Source organism: Chelonoidis abingdonii, chromosome 8, assembly GCF_003597395.2.
Source record: "Chelonoidis abingdonii isolate Lonesome George chromosome 8, CheloAbing_2.0, whole genome shotgun sequence".
In the NCBI taxonomy this organism is placed as follows: Eukaryota; Metazoa; Chordata; order Testudines; family Testudinidae; genus Chelonoidis; species Chelonoidis abingdonii.
The window spans coordinates 4,845,879-4,859,872 of record NC_133776.1 but is presented as its reverse complement, the minus strand read 5'-3'; the positions used below and the strand labels follow the sequence as shown (position 1 = coordinate 4,859,872).

The 13,994-nt window shown below is 44.8% G+C and overlaps 1 protein-coding gene across 3 annotated transcripts in view; it reads left to right on the top strand.

Moving 5' to 3' along the window:
• LPP (LIM domain containing preferred translocation partner in lipoma) overlaps positions 1-13,994 on the top strand; it is a 454,652-nt gene that overhangs the window by 1,074 nt on the left and 439,584 nt on the right. For 2 of the 3 annotated variants that reach the window (XM_032777310.2, XM_032777322.2), the window contains exons 1-2: positions 11,757-11,967; positions 12,250-12,497. The exons of the other annotated variant lie outside the window; for it this stretch is intronic. The gene's annotated coding sequence lies outside the window, so the exon portion shown is untranslated. Of the gene's footprint in view, positions 1-11,756; positions 11,968-12,249; positions 12,498-13,994 lie in introns of those variants that run through there. 3 annotated transcript variants of the gene reach the window in all.

Genomic DNA, 13,994 nt, shown 5'->3' with positions numbered 1-13,994 from the left:
GCTGCATGTGGCCCGGGGGTGGCGGGGGCGGCGGCTCCTCCTCCCTCGCCCGGGCCGGGTGCTGCTGGCCCGGCTGGGGCGAGGAGGAGAGGCCCCGGCGGGGATCTCCAGCCTGCAGTGCCTGGCGGGGGTGGAGAAGTAGGGACCAGATTGCGGTGGGGGGAGTGTGTCTCAGGCTGGGCAGGGGGCGAATGGCGAGGGGAGGGACCCAGGAAACTTCCCCGGCACTTGGGGGTCCCAGCCCCTCATGGTGCATTCCTGGGACCGTTGCCCCCCTCTTCCTCCAAGGGGCTGGCTGGGAGGGGGTGCAGATCTGGCGGTAAGGACACAGTGCAGGCGACTGCCCCAGGGACCGAGGGACCGGAGGGGATTCAGGGGGCAGATGGATGCTTCTCCACTGCCTTTGCCCAGGGAGGAGGGCAACTGACCACTAGTTGCTTCTCTCTCCAATAGTTGGGGACTAGAGCTGCAGAGCAGCTGGGTCTGATCTTTCATTTCTGGGTGGGTGTGCCCCGTTCCGCTGGGGTCTTTGCAGAGCACCAGTTGGGGCTTAGGTATGACATCCTGCGCTCTGGATGCAACAGGCTTCACATCACAGTGTGGGCCACAGAGCTGATGGGACAGGAATGCGCTGAGACACTGATTACTTTGGTTTAAGGGACTTGTCCTGCTATCTTTTCTATTAAATATTGCTTCCCTGGTCATCTCTGTCCTGCTCCTGAATTATGGGACAGTAAATTCTTCAGGGAAGGGGTTGGAATGGTGCCTTGTGGAATGGGACCCCACTCCTTATAGAAATAATAATAGGTGTGTTAGGTCCTGGCACACTTTTGCATGCAAGGTTGGGTAGGCCCTTCCCAGGCGGGTAAGCACACCAGGAATTTCCCACACAATTACCGTCACCCAGTTTATTTTCATTCAAACTGACAGATTTCATTCTCATTATTGTTCAGGAGAAATCTCGGCACCCCCTGGGGCTTTGTTTGTGAGTGGGAGGTGTTGATAGGGAAAACTAATTCAGTAATTGTTCTGGGTGCTGCATTTTGCCATGAAATAAATTGGCCTTGCTCAGTTTTACTAAATAAGTTTTAGATTATTTGTTTTATTTCCACTCCCTGGTAGGCTGGATTTTGCCCATTTACCTTTCACCCACTTCTAGGATGGGCCGGCTTTTGATATCTTTCTTTTGTAAGGTGTGCTGGCTTTGCTTAAGGGTGCTAGTTTGGCTTCAAAGTCAGACTACTTTGTTCCATGCTGGACTACGGAACTGACTCCCTATATCAGGGATCAGCAACCTTTCAGCGGTGCTGTGCTGAGTCTTCATTTATTCACTCTGATTTAAGGTTTTGCGTGCCAGTCATACATTTTAATGTTTTTAGAAGGTCTCTTTCTATAAGTCTATAATATATAACTAAACTATTGTTGTATGTAAAGTAAATAAGGTTTTTTAAATGTTTAACAAGCTTCACTTAAAATTAAATTAAAATGCAGTGTCCCCCGGATCAGTGGCTGGGATCTGGGCAGTGCGAGTGCCCCTGAAAATCAGCTTGTGTGCTGTGGGTTGGCTTCCTGTGCCGTATATCTACGGTGGAAAGTCACCTGTCAGGGATAGGTATATTTAATTCTGCCTCAGGACCAGGAGTGGGGATGAAGTAGATGACCTTGGTGTCCCTCCCCTATGTTTCTGTGATTTTTACACAGCACAATGATGCCTTATTATCAGGAAGTTTTCTCTGATAGTCAGCCTGGTTTTCCCCGTTTAGTTTCACCCTATCATTCCTGTTGTATTGCCCTGACTATTCCTCCCCGTTGCTGTATTTTCAGTTTGCCCTTTACTCGCAGCTGGCTAACCCAGGCACAGTGTCTAGCATAGACAGAGCATTCGTTCTTACCATGGTGTCCTCTAACTCTGCTCGCAGCAGTGTTAAGAAATTCGTGCCGCCTGTTCTTTCTAGTGTTCCCTTCTGTCCCGTCATTCGGGGGTTAAGCCGATGTCTACCTACTGGGAGTTGGAAATAAACTTCTCTGAGTTGTTTTCTGCAGAATTTTTTGCGCCTTTCTCTGAATCAGCTGGTACTGGCTGCTCTTGGTGACTGATTACCAGATTAGGTGGACCATGGGTCTGATCCAATCTGGCAGTTCCTATGTTCCCAGTTCTCGTGGGAAAAGTAATCAGCCTTCCCAGAGTTGACAGACCCCTAGACTTTAACTTCCTTCTGCTATCTGTAGACTCGTCTTATATCTCTGCCACTTCAGTTGTCTATAAGCTCAGCAACGTGCTCCACTTAGCTTCTTGTGAATCAGTCCCATACCCACCGGCCCCTTCATCCTCTTGGTTGCCTTTGTCTGAGGTCCATTCATTTTGGCAATGTCTTTTGGTTGGATGTTGCTCAGAATTGAACACAGTGTTCTACAGCTGCATATAGAGGGGCTGTATCTCACTGATGCTGCTTTGTAAACAACCCCAAACTGCAATGGGCCAGTCGCATGCAAACTCCTGTGTGCATTCCTGTCCACTGGCACTCCTGTCTACATCAGCATTATTGCTTTCCAGGTTTCTTCATGTCACTGAATTAGTGTCTTTCATCATGCAAATGTTAACCATCTATTATGATTGGCATTGGCTAGCATCCTCATTAGCTGTCTTGGCTGAAACACCTAGGAATTAACTGGCAATGAAGACTTGAATTCTCTTGCCCAGAGAAATTTTCCCTTCAGAATGTGGTTGAAGAACATGGCAGGGGTAAGCTTATGCTGCAAAGATTTGCCTTCAGATCTGTCTGTCCAGTACCTTCCTCTAGCCACGACATTTCCAAGGCTTACAACTATATTGCTGTGCTGTCTGCGACTTGCAGTGGCTATTTTCAGATTTGAAACCCCTCTCAAAGCAATGATACGACCATTTGCCTGTTTGTGGCAGATTGCAAGGCAGATGACATCTCTAAATCCCATCATTCTCTGAGTAGCTTCGGGTCTCTCTTTGGCCCCACTTTGAGTATGATATTTAAATGGCTGTTGTCCTGAACTTCGGTAGTTAGGATCCTGTGCTGTATAATTTATGAAAGTTTGAAATTCAAGTCTTCAAATAGTGTAAATTCTGGCCCAATTCTGCATCCCTTGTGCTGCACAGTATTTATCCTGTAAAAAGTTCAGTCTAAGGATATACAAGTGAGTAAGTACTACACAACATGAATAAAGACTGAAGATTAATGCCCTTTATCTCTGCCTCTAGCGGCATGTGAAATACTGACTGCTAAAATCCCATCGGAATTGAAGAACTTGAACAAATAAAGCGGTCACCAGGGTTTGTTTATTATTAATTATAACTTATGATACTGGTCAGGCGTCGGGTGCCCCATCTGATTCCTAAGCATAGGTGTCGCTTTGTTTATTAAAATCATTCTTTCACGTTCATAAGTCTAATCTTGTGGTTTGTCCACAAACTTTAGGCAGGTTCCTTTTGTCTGATTATGTGTGATTCCTGCTGCGAGTCCCACAATGCTGTTGATCTAAGTAGTTCCCATTTCTCTATCAGAAGGTGCTGCAATAACCTAGTGAAGCATAGTGTAGAAATTAAAGGTTCAGAGAAGACTAACTAAAATAATTAGGGGCCTGGAAAAGCTCATATGAAGAGTGATTAAAGAGACTGTCTCCTTTCTGAAGTAAACAACCCTAAATAAGAGACAGGATAAAAGTAGATAAATAATGAATAGTCTGGAGAATGGAAGTATCGGGTGTGACTGTTCTCCATTTCTCAATAGTAGAACAAGGGGAAATTGAAAGGCAGCTAATTTAAAATGGATAAAAGGAAATACCTGTCATACAGTTTGTAATTAGACTCTGGAACTCATTGCCACGAGATGATGTTGAGGCCAAGAATTCAGCAACATTTGGAAAGGGGTCAGACATTTATATGGCTAACAAGAATATCCAGCATTATAAGAGTTTACTAGCAATTAAACCTTATGCCTCATGGTTTAAACCAGGGGTTCTCAAACTGGAGGTCACAACCCCAAAGGGATCACGAGGTTATTACATGGGGATGGAGGGTTCACGAACTGTAAGCTTCCACCCCCAAACTGCACTTCACCTCCATCACTTATAATAATGTTAAATATTATAAAAGGGATATTTTTAGTATATAAGGGTGGCTGCACTCAGAGGCTTGCTGTGCGAAAGAGATCATCAATACAAAAGTTTGAGAACCACTGGTTTAAACTAATCTCTAACTATTAGAAATCAGGGCGGTTCTTTCAGGATTTCTTTGTGTCATCTGGTGCTGCCCAGTGTTGGAGACTAATCCTAGATTAGGAAGAGCATGGGTCTGGTACAATCTGTCAGTTCCTGTATTTCTGTGAAAGCATTTAACTTCAGTATTAGTCCCATTATTTTACTCAACTTCATTTGGCCTTCAGAATCACTTTAGAGTGTACTAACTGCTGTGATGTCTGTAATGGCGTGCCAGTCCAGCGCCTGTATTAAGATGCTCTGGGCAAGGGAAGCTCAAATAAATTTTGTAGGGATACCTTAAGAGGTTTTAGAGTAAGAACACAGTGACACAATGACAACAGTGAAATATTTACTTCCTTTCCATTCATCCATGCTTTTAAGGTCCAGTATCCCATCACTTTCTTGGACTCTGATAGAGTCGTGCAAATACTTCAAGAGCCTTTCTAAGCACTGGTCCTGGACCAGGGATTGGAAAGGAAACATGGCTAAGGGAGCTGCACGCAGACTGGAACTTGCAGAAGGGAATGTTAGTGAATTCTGACTTTTTTTTTTCTTTTTAGTTTTGTGAGAAAGAAAAATAGAGAAAAGAAAATAACAAATCAAATAAAAAACCCACAGACCAAAAAAACCCCATGAAATCTCAAAAGCTTCTGACAGTTTATGCCTGTCTAAGAAATTGGGTTAGGTCAGTATAATGCTTAGCAGTTTCTTCTCCCTGTGCTTCTGGGTACAGGAAGATAGATAGGGTGGTAATGCTGCTAATCCAGATATGAAAAAAACATCGCTCGCACCTAATCACAATGATTAGGATTAATGGCAAAGACACTCAAGTTAAGATTCTGCCTTAATCCCAAGGAGAGTTAGTTTCGATCAGTGCAAGAGCTGGCGTGAAAAGTCGTTATTTTAAGTAAAAAAGAGATTGTCCATATCTGTTGTTGGGATCTGAGGCTGACCCTGTCATATGCATGAGTCACTCATAAATGCTCCCAAAGCCTTGTAATATGCTCAAGGAAGGAAAACAAACATCAGAGGAGTTGCGAGCTGCTGATACCTTTTCTTAGAAAAGATACAGACTGCTGAGTATCACTGACTCCAGTCAGGCCAGTTTCCCCTATAGGTTCATAGCACTTCAGCCAGAAGGAACCATTTATAATAGTGATTTCTCATTGGTGGTGTGGCAGCACCCATCAGTTGTCACAGGCTTATGTGCAGGGTGGCTGTTGGCTGTGAATGGACCGCAGGGCATGGAATTTGCCGCAGATGGATGTTAATCGCTTTCTCTCTATTTCAAAAAATGTCTGTTTTTTTCCTTTCATGGTATCTTTAAAATGCTCATAGTTGGCCCAGTTTTTATGACTGTTTCCTGTTGCCAGTTCTATTGGTTTAATTAGTTTACATTGTTCTGTGTGATCCTTTGCATGCAGTGTCTTGGGCGGGCTGTAGCCCTCTGCTCATACAAACAGATGCCGTTACCGTGTAAGTGGTTCACAACAACTTGGGAGCGAGAACTAGAAGCTGGTTGTTCCTAAAATGCATGATCCTGCCACTTGAGCTAATATGCGTTTCCTAACTAGCAGTAGTACCACGTCCTTTATCTTCTCTGTGAGTTAGCTGCTAGAGGGCAACATCACTCACTTGTTGCAAGCCAGAATGAGAGCAAGAGATTGCTGTAGACATAGAGATGCCTGACGTAAAAAATGTGGTTCCTTCCTAAATTTGTCTCCATACACCGGGAAGTTGTATCCACCTCTAGCTTGATTTTGTATATAAAACTCTGTAGAAAACATTAACATTTATACTGTTTATTTATGAAATTGCATTTGGGTGTGAAATTTCATATTTCAGTTCATGTCATTTTCAAAAAGGTCAGTGGTGTTAGTCTCTGAATCATCAGTTCGTGAAATGTAGGAATGGAAGGGATGAGAAGTCATCAAATTCAGCCCCCTGCATTGAGCAGGACCTAGTGACCCTATATCAGGGGTTGGCAACCTTTCAGAAGTGGTGTGCCGAGTCTTCATTTGTTCACTCCAAATTTAAGGTTTCGTGTGCCAGTCATACATATTAACGTTTTTAGAAGGTCTCTTTCTATATGTCTATAATATATAACTAAACTATTGTTGTATATAAAGTAAATAAGATTTTTAAAATGTTTAAGAGGCTTGCAGAGCCCCCCCGGACTGGTAGCCAGGACCCGGGCAGCGTGAGTGCCACTGAAAATCAGCTTGCATGCCGCCTTCGGCACATGTGCCGTAGGTTGCCTACCCCTGCCCTAGACCATCCCTGACAGGTGTTTGTCCTGTTCTTAAAAGACTCCAATGACAGAGATTCTACAAGCTCCCTTGGGAGCCTGTTCCAGAGCTTAACTACCCTTAAAATTAAAAAGTTTTCCCTAATAACTAACCTAAATCTCCCTTGCTGCAGATTAAGCCCATTACTTCTCTCTGTCTGGTGGAGGCAGGAGAGGAACAATCGATTGCAGTACACTTTGTAACAGCCCTTAACATATCTGAAGATGGTTTACGTAAGTTAGTGTCTAGGTGTTTGGAATAAGCAGGTGGTTATAGGAAGTGGAAGGCCTCCTACCACTGTGTCAGGGCTTTGACAATAGCCTAGATCAATAGTAGCCACAAACCATTAGCATTTTAGAGGGTTCAGGGGGCACATGAGAAATGAAGTCTCAGGATAGGTAAGTTCTCCATCCTTACTGGCACTTTTGTTTCCAATCCTATCAGGCTTTAGGAGGAGAGGTGGAAGAGCGGGGAAAGACACTGCTAGAGAAGAGGGGGAGATGAAATTAGGGAAGTTGTCAGTGACAACTTCCCATACAGACCTGGGGCATGTTGGTGGTGCAGCCTGAGCGGGGTGTTATGTTGTCACTGCTTGGTCTAGTGGAGTGGACACTGGGCTGCGCTTGAGATGTTCAGTACCTGGCCTGGCTCCAGACTTCCTATGTATCAGAGTTTATGGCCAAAAGGGACCGCCAGATCTTCTAGTCTGACCTCCTGTATATCACAGGCCTTGGGCAAATCACTTAATCTTCCCTGGGCCTGAGTTTCCCATTTGTAAAATGGGAATAATTCTTCTCTACCTCTCAGCAGTGTTAAGTGTAAAATCCATTCTTGATTGTGCAGCATTCAGAGACCATAACAATGGGGGGGGGGCACAGAACTCTCTAGATAGATGGATAATACCTCTTCTGTGAGTAAATGGCTTTCTATCTCCAGATGGGGCTGTGAATCCAGTATTGTTCACTGTTTTCACCCTCCCCACTCAAATAAATCTGTTTAGCGCGCTGCCTTTGAGCTAGACAAACATTAGCAGAGCCGTGTGCGATTCCACCTTGAATGGAAATAGACAGTTTAGATTTAATAAGGCCATTTATCTCAAGGTAATAAAATATCAGCTGACTCGGTGTAACTATTTTGTTTAATGTCAATTAAAAGCCCCACATACTTCACATACTAGGTGAAATTTAATAGAAGTTCAGTTTTAAGCATTTATTGCTTATTTAATTTAAAATTAAGTTGATCCCCACAGTCGCTAACAGCCACTGTGTATTCAGTTGACAAATTCGGTAAACGACATTGTTAACTGTAAATCACATACAGTCAGATCTTGTTTATCCCCATCAGTTTGTAAGCCCACCTCCCCTCCACTTGCTGCAACAACTATTTTTCCAGGTGAGGACAGAATGCGGGGGGGTGAGGGAGACATTTGAAGTATGTTGCTGTTTCCTGGAGCGATCACAGTGGGTGTGGCTGAGTAATTGGAAAGATGCTCCCTTTTTCATGAGTACAATGGCTCGCTTTGCAGTTTGGTTGCCCAGTTCATGGGCAAAGGGAGAAATGTTGGGAACACTCTCATATATATATCCATTGGAAGACTTTATTAACAGATGTGGCATAGAGTGAAACGGTGTTGGCACGAACTGCACTGTTAGGAGGCAGCTAGAAATGTCAGAATACTGTGATCACTCCTAGGAGAGAAAGGGAGTGGCGCTTATCACGCCACCATGGGATTGTGGTCTTACCATGGGATTTCTCAGTATCTTATTAATACTTAGGAGAAGCTGAAAAATACCCCAGTACTAAGGCTGGTCGAAAATGCAAATCAAGTTTTTGATTAAGTGGAAATTTACAAAGGAAAGCATCTTTCAGTGGGGAAATGTGAACTCTTTGTCAAAACTAGAAAAGTTTCCAGCTGAAAAACAGATCCAGAAATTTGCTGTCAGATTTAATCTCTTTGTTGCACAATACCTTTATTTACCCACACAGTGGATAGTATGTATTATTTGACGTTTATAAGCACATGGTATTTTATTTTGCATGCCGTACACTTTATAAGGTGCAGCAGGATGAGAGCAATGCAAGTGTGCTCTCTTGCCGATGGACTTTCACTCCAGCCTAGCAGATACTATTCAGCTCCATGGCCCTTCAGTCATGGACACATCTGCTGAGAGAACTATTGAGTGGGGCCAATTAGCTCCTAATCTGGTGGTGATTATATTGATGTCGGTTCCTGCTCTGTGGGATTTGGACTGTACGCTCACCATTTTATTTGATGATGGTGACCAGGCAGTTATCCGATGGTAATCCCTTCACTTGCAGAAAATGACTGCATCAGCATCTTTCGGAGGTGTTTCTAAGGTACCCACTGCTATGGTAGCTGCCATGGACATGGGTGAGAAGGGACTGGTATACGTTGGGGTAGAAAAGAGGAGGGGGAAAATTGCTTGGAGCCGTCATCACTTCTCTTTGAAGTCACCATGCTAAGCTGGAGTTATTCTGAGTTGAAGGGGAGGACATTTGTTATGAGGGGATGAGAGAATGTGGTGAAAAGAATGGCTGAAAATCAGACCTGGCTAAGAGTCTTAGGAGGCAGCCATGTAGTTAGGCTGAGGAACTCGACACTCCAGTTTGTTTCATGGAGAGCAGAGGTTGTCTGTGATGCGTTGCATTGCGGTGAAGGAGAGTCTGTGCTTGGATACAGAGAGACTAATCTGCACCACTCAGGAGAAATGTTTTGTGGTGTTTGGCTGTGTGGCATGGTGGTGGTGACATAAGCACTCTAGATAATCTCACACACAGCTCTGAAGTAAACAACATTATTATGGCTGCAAAGTCAAGCTCTCAGAAGTTAGCAAATGCCAGAATTAAGGTTGCGCATACAACCTTAAGTCTATTTCCATAGTGCGTATGCATTATGATACGATATTTAATTAGATGGGCCCATACTGGTTTTTTTCCACAGTGTGCCGCATGGGCGATATTCACTTAATGAGCAGTTATTCAATGTTTTTGTTTTCTACTCATTGTTCAGTGTGTGGTCCAAGGCCTTATTTACGGTACACTGTTCAAACCTTGCTGTGAAAACAGAATTATTAATTTCCTTGTGCTTTTCAGTGGTGTTCGTTGCTAGTGTGTGACTGCTTCACAACGATGAATGGATTTATTTTTCACAAAACTTGTAAAATGAGGGGGTGGAGCTCTCCTCATTTTACACATCAGAAACAGAGAGAAAGAGTAAAAGCAGCAGAGAGTCCTGTGGCACCTTATAGACTAACAGACATTTTGGAGCGTGAGCGTTCGTGAGTGAATGGTCCTGCGTCTGACAAAGTGGGTATTCACCCACGAAAGCTCACGCTCCAATACGTCTGTTAGTCTATAAGGTGCCCAGGACTCTCTGCTGCTTTTACAGATCCAGACTAACACGGCTACCCCTCTGATACGAGAGAAAGAGATGAAGGTCAAAAGTATCCACTACTGAGGGTGTCCAATTTTAGAGTCTTAGGAGCTGCTTTTTGAGAATGTTTTGCCTTAGAGAGCGCTTTGTGCTCAGAGCTCGCTGTAGGTGCTCACCATCTCTGCAGATCCTTCCGGGTCTTAGGTAAAACACCAAGAAAATGAGGGACACCGAGTTAGTGGCCACCTGCAAAAAGCTTAGTTTAAGCAGCTAGGTTAAGGCAGTGGAGCTCCTAGTTATGAGGCCATCCTCTCTTTCTGCATTCATTCCCCCATTCCACCCCCTGACTCCATGCTCCTAAGGGGATTCATTCTGCCTCTCCCCTCCCACCTGACCTTCTCCCAGTCCTGTCTCTTTCTCATCCCTGGCTGCTTGTCCCCAGTCCCATTCTCCTCACCTAGCCCGTCCTGGTCTCCAGCCCTCTGGCTTCTCGTCCCACTCTTTCCTCCAGATTTACCATCCCATCCTAATTCCCCTCACTCCTAGTCTCAGTTTCTTCCTTCCCAGCTCCTCATCTGGTCTCCAGTCACCCATCTCCAGCTCACGTTTCTTGTCCTAACCGACTCCCAATTTCCAGTCCCAATCTCCATCCCTGGGCTCCTGATCCAGGCAGAGTCAGCCCCTCCCTCCCTTCCATCCCCTTGTCCCATACTTGTTCCCAGACAGTCCCAGTCTAGCCAGTGTAAATGGAGTCTTTGGGGGATTTAGCTGCTAAAGTCTAAGCAGTCTTTACCGGGTATGTGCAAACTGTGATTTTTTTTTATTATCTTATTATCTTATCTCTTGGACAAATTTGGGCAGATTTTTATGACACAAAGACCACCTTGGCAGATTTTCAAGTTCTTTCTCAAAAGGCACTAGAGCTTCTCAAAGAAAAGGCTGCCGGCAATTTTTAACGTGGGCCAAACAATGTATTTTTTCATAGCTGCCATCTTTGAAATGCCTAAACTGTTGTGTCTGAATTATTTTTTTTAAAATTCAGGCTGAGGCAGACACCCGGCATGGAAACTTTCAGCCCCAAGGGTTCGAGTTTGGCAAAGTTACGAGCAACTGAATATGGGTCTGATAATAGGAAGTGTCAACCAACATTATAATAGGCGGTGCTATCAGCCATGTCTACAAAATGATACCCAGCAGTCACTATGAGATGGATGAAGGATACGGCTCAGTTTCAAGTTCCAGAGTAACATCACTTGGCCTGAGATAAGCAGGCACAAGACATTAAATCCCGAACATTCTCTGAGGAACAGTGTGCTAGGTAAATACATGGTTTTCTGTATCTACCTCTAATGGGTAACTGATGTCTCTGGGGAAATATTGGATATATTGTATCTACCTCTGTAGGTCTATCGTATCTACCATCTACCTCAGATGGATACCTGACAGCTGTGACTTCTCTTTATCAGTGAAATATATCCTTGGGATGCTGTTGAAATGAATTGATCCTATAAACAGGATGTGTTGGTGCGAGTGTCAGCAGTCAGGTCTGTAAACTGATTTCTCTCACCAGAATTTTATAAGTTCTTTAGCATGGTGCATGGCTGACTGGTATCACTTTGCCTCTAGGTGTTCTGGTGAAAGCCACAGGCTTGGCTTTTCAAAGGAACTGAAGGGATTTAGGTACCCAGCTCTCGTTGACTTCTGATGGGATTTGGGTTTTTAACATCCTTAGGCTTCTTTGAAAATTCCAGCAGCCCCCGGTGGGGAGAAGAGCAATACGGTCGTCACATCAGTTGCACGTTGCTGAGCAAAACGAGAGGGAAGCTATGACTGCAATGACCCCTTGTTCTGTTTGTGTCTTTACCATTCATCTCCTCATCCTGCCTCACGTGTTTGCTGGTTTATCTGCCTTGTCGTAATCTTCAGCTGGGAACAGCCTGGGGTAGGAACTGTCGTCGTTTTACTTGTGCACACAGCACCTTGCATTGCGAGAGCCTTGATCTCTGACTGGGAGCCTCTGGAAATCGCAGCCGTCTAAATAATCAGAATAATCCTGTAAGTGAGTTTCCCTCTGTTATGGTAGCAGCTGCACCTTAACTGGGATTATGAAGGTCTGGAGGTGAGCAGCAAAGCTGGGTAGGGGTCTGGGCGGTATTTACATATGATGAAAAATTTCAAGAACTAGGGGAAGGATGGTGGAGACTCTCTTTCAGCTCATCAGCTGGTATAATTCCTCACTCCCCACAGGCTGTTTTCCCATGCGCAGCCCTGCTCCAATTACCAGAGTAGTTTTGGCTTCCTCTCAGCCAACGGTTCTCCATTACTTCCATTACGCAGGCGGCTTTGCACAAGAGAGCAGTCTGACTTTGTGACCCCCACGCTGCAGCTTTCTCAGTGAGGTTTCATTCCAGTGGTGGCCCACAGAGCACAGTTGAGAAACCACTGCCTAGAAGCATCAGGTCTTGTCCACTTCTGGAGGCAGGATATGGGACTGAGAGGAGGGGCAAGGACCCACCGTGTGGCAAATCCTAAATTCAGCCTTGTGAGTCCAGCTAAAGTCAGTGAGGCTACTCCTGTGCTTAAAGGTGAGCATGTGCATAAGTGCTGTGTTGCACTGGGGCCTTAATTCCTCCGTTATTCCAAGAGGGGGGAAGGAGAGATTCAAAGGAAGACAGCAGGACTTCCCAATGGGTTTTTTTTTAAACAAGTGCTCTAGTGCTCAAAACATCAGCAGCTCTCCAATAATAAATAAGCATTGACACATACGGGAGACAATCCTACTGCTAAGTAAATAGATTAATGTTTCAGGCATATTAGAAACAACAATTAGTAGAAGAGAAAAAGTCCTTCAGAAGGTAGGGAAAATACCTTGAGTGTGGCCTTCAGTTAGCAACAGAACAAATGCAAAGCTCTCGGGGTGGAAGGCCCGTTCAGATGCGTTTCTGAGCATGAGAGAATCAGAAATGTTGCCCAAGCAGCGGATGATTTTCAGTCTATGGAAACAGGCATTTGCCTCTCCAGACCTCCCCTCTGCTCAAGGCTTTAGCAGAGTCTGTGTGTAGGGATGTCATCTTGTGAAGCATTTGTGTTCCTTAGCAGATTGCATGGCGTAAATCTGGTATGGTACTGTGTTGTATGGGAGAATGAGAGCTGTGAACCTGGGGGAGGAGAGGTACCCCAATGCAGCAGGAAGCCAGTGGAGAAGTTTTTAGAGTTTGTTTCATAGATGCATAGATTTGAAGGCCAAAAGGGACCATTAGGTCATCTAGTCTGACCTGTGTAATGCCACGTGTCCTAGAGCATATTGGTTTGTAGGCCAGTCCTTGTATAAAGCAAGTCCCCCACCACCCTGCCACTCACATGCATGTACCCTTCTGTTAGCAGTTTCTAGCACTGCTGCCTCTTAGTTCAGTCTGATGATTTGCGGTAAATGGGCTGGGTTTGTACTGGTCTATCGGTTAATCCATGGTTTACATTGTTGTGAGTGAGAGAAGAGTCAGGAGCACAATATATTGTCTTTTGTGGTAATGCCTAGTGGCTAGTTAGGATCAGGCCCAGTTGAATTGGGTGCTGTTAAAACAGAGACCAAGACATGGTCCTTGCTCCAATCATTTTGTTCTACTCAGACCTTAAACGCCTGTGACTCATGGCGGGCACAGTAGCAGGGCCTTCTGGGGCCTTCATAAATGTCTCCACTAGTTGTGTGGCTGTTAAACAGTACTTGGACTGCCTGCACATACTTACACACAACCTTTCCTGAGATAAATCATCTGTTTGATCCAGCGCTATTGTGTTCTACGTGGATACCTGCCCACTTCAGCTGCTCTGTCTATTTTACTTGAAGGTAAATTGCCATAAGGCAAGAAATATATATATATATATTTCTGGATAGCGTAGTGGTTAAGAGCGCCGCCCTTTGATACGGGAGGCCGCCCTTTGATACGAGAGACCGGGGTTCAAATCCCGGTTGGTACCCAACTTTCCAGTAGGGGTCCTTGGGCAAAAGACCCCCTAACGCTTCACCTGCCTACCTGAAATATGAGAGTGACACGAACTAGGAGAGTCATGCCGGCTCGGACGTC